General features: G+C 38.1%; 1 non-coding gene across 1 annotated transcript; it reads left to right on the top strand.

Annotated features, from left to right (window-relative positions):
- The first annotated feature begins 1,702 nt into the window (after positions 1-1,702).
- Positions 1,703-1,809, top strand: LOC130958692 (small nucleolar RNA R71). Its single transcript, XR_009077801.1, has one exon. It is a non-coding gene; the product is annotated as a small nucleolar RNA R71 (small nucleolar RNA).
- The last annotated feature ends 1,177 nt before the right edge of the window (positions 1,810-2,986 follow it).

Genomic DNA, 2,986 nt, shown 5'->3' with positions numbered 1-2,986 from the left:
TCAGGTCCCTCAATTTCAGCCAGAAAATACCTGAAATCACAGAAAAACACACAAACTCATAGTAAAGTCCAGAAAAGTGAATTTTAACTAAAAACTAATAAAAATATACTAAAAACTAACTAGATCATACTAAAAACATACTAAAAACAATGCCAAAAAGCGTACAAATTATCCGCTCATCACTCTCCATGGTGACAGAGGGGTATCCTTGAGCCTTAAACACAAAAGATTCTTCATTCACTTGAATGATCAATTCACCTCTGTCCACATCAATCACAGCCTTAGCTGTGGCTAGGAAGGGTCTGCCAAGGATGATGGATTCATCCATGCACTTCCCAGTCTCTAGGACTATGAAATCAGTAGGGATGTAATGGTCTTCAACTTTTACCAAAACATCCTCTACAAGTCCATAAGCTTGTTTTCTTGAATTGTCTGCCATCTCTAGTGAGATTCTTGCAGCTTGTACCTCAAAGATCCCTAGCTTCTCCATTACAGAGAGAGGCATGAGGTTTACACTTGACCCTAAGTCACACAGAGCCTTTTTGAAGGTCATGGTGCCTATGGTACAAGGTATTGAAAACTTCCCAGGATCTTGTCTCTTTTGAGGTAATTTCTGCCTAGACAAGTCATCCAGTTCTTTGGTGAGCAAAGGGGGTTCATCCTCCCAAGTCTCATTTCCAAATAACTTGTCATTTAGCTTCATGATTGCTCCAAGGTATTTAGCAACTTGCTCTTCATTGACATACTCATCCTCTTCAGAGGAGGAATACTCATCAGAGCTCATGAAAGGCAAAAGTAAGTCTAATGGAATCTCTATGGTCTCATTTTGAGCCTCAGATTCCCATGGTTCCTCATTGGGGAACTCATTGGAGGTCAGTGCACGCCCATTGAGGTGTTCCTCAGTGGCGTTCACTTCCTCTCCTTCCTCTCCAAATTCGGCCATGTTGATGGCCTTGCACTCTCCTTTTGGATTTTCTTCTATATTGCTTGGAAGAGTACTAGGAGGGAGTTCAGTAATTTTCTTGCTCAGCTGTCCCAGTTGTGCCTCCAAATTCCTAATGGAGGACCTTGTTTCAGTCATGAAACTTTGAGTGGTTTTGATTAGATCAGAGACCATGGTTGCTAAGTCAGAGGTGTTCTGCTTAGAACTCTCTGTCTATTGCTGAGAAGATGATGGAAAAGGCTTGCCATTGCTAAACCTGTTTCTTCCACCATTATTGTTATTGAAACCATGTTGAGGTCTCTCTTGATTCTTCCATGAGAAATTTGGATGATTTCTCCATGAAGAATTATAGGTGTTTCCATAGGGTTCTCCTAGGTAATTCACCTCTTCTATTGAAGGATTCTCAGGATCATAAGCTTCTTCCTCAGATGAAGCATCCTTAGTACTGCCTGGTGCATTTTGCATTCCAGACAGACTTTGAGAAATCAAATTGACTTGTTGAGTCAATATCTTATTCTGAGCCAGAATGGCATTCAGAGTATCAATCTCAAGAACTCCTTTCTTCTGACTTGTCCCATTGTTCACAGGATTCCTTTCAGAAGTGTACATGAATTGGTTATTTGCAACCATTTCAATTAGCTCTTGAGCTTCTGTAGGCATCTTCTTCAGGTGAAGAGATCCTCCAGCAGAGCTATCCAAAGACATCTTAGATAGTTCAGACAGACCATCATAGAAAATACCTATGATGCTCCATTCAGAAAGCATGCAGAAGGACATTTCCTGATCAATTGTTTGTATCTTTCCCAAGCTTCATAGAGGGATTCTCCTTCCTTCTGTCTGAAGGTTTGGACTTCCACTCTAAGCTTACTCAATTTTTGAGGTGGAAAGAACTTTGCCAAGAAGGCATTGACTAGCTTTTCCCATGAGTCCAGGCTTTCTTTAGGTTGTGAGTCCAACCATGTTCTAGCTTTGTCTCTTACAGCAAAAGGGAATAGCATAAGTCTGTAGACCTCAGGGTCAACCCCATTAGTCTTGACAGTATCACAGATTTGCAAGAACTCAGCTAAAAACTGATGGAGATCTTCCAATGGAAGTCCATGGAACTTGCAATTCTGTTGCATTAGAGAAACTAATTGAGGCTTAAGCTCAAAGTTGTTTGCTCCAATGGCAGGGATAGAGATGCTTCTCCCATAGAAGTCGGGAGTAGGTGCAGTAAAGTCACCCAGCACCTTCCTTGCATTGTTGTTGTTGTTGTTTTCGGCTGCCATGGTTTCTTCTTCTTTGAAGATTTCTGTCAGGTCCTCTACAGAGAGTTGTGCCTTAGCTTCTCTTAGCTTTCGCTTCAAGGTCCTTTCAGGTTCAGGGTCAGCTTCAACAAGAATGCCTTTGTCTTTGTTCCTGCTCATATGAAAGAGAAGAGAACAAGAAAATATGGAATCCTCTATGTCACAGTATACAGATTCCTTGAGGTGTCAGAGGAACAGAAAAATAGAAAGAAGAGGTAGAAGAATTCGAACTTAATTAGATAGAGTTCGAATTGTGCATTGAGAAGGAGTGATACTCCATAAATAGAAGGATGTGGGAAGAGAGGAAGAAATTTTCGAAAATCAAGTGAAATATTTTGAAAACATTTTTGAAAAACTTTGATTGATTTTCGAAAATCAAGAGTGGGAAAGAAATCAAGTAATTTTTGAAAAAGATTTTTGAAATTAGAAATCAAAAAGATATGATTAAAAACTGTTTTGAAAAAGATGTGATTAAAAAGATATGATAAAAAAATTATGCTTTTAAAAAGATATGATTGAAAAGATATGATTTGAAAACAATTTTAAAAAGATTTGATTTTAAAGATTAATGACTTGCCTAACAAGAAAAGATATGATTCAAACATTAAACCTTTCTCAACAGAAAAGGCAACATATTTAAAATGTTCAATCAAATCATTAATTGTTAGTAAGTATCTTTGAAAAAGGAAAGAAATTGATTTTGAAAACATTTGATTGAAAAGATATGATTTGAAAAAGATTTGATTTTGAAAAACTT

The sequence above is a fragment of the Arachis stenosperma genome, chromosome 10, assembly GCF_014773155.1.
Source record: "Arachis stenosperma cultivar V10309 chromosome 10, arast.V10309.gnm1.PFL2, whole genome shotgun sequence".
Classification (NCBI taxonomy): Eukaryota; Viridiplantae; Streptophyta; class Magnoliopsida; order Fabales; family Fabaceae; genus Arachis; species Arachis stenosperma.
This window is presented reverse-complemented; position numbering and strand designations above follow the sequence as displayed.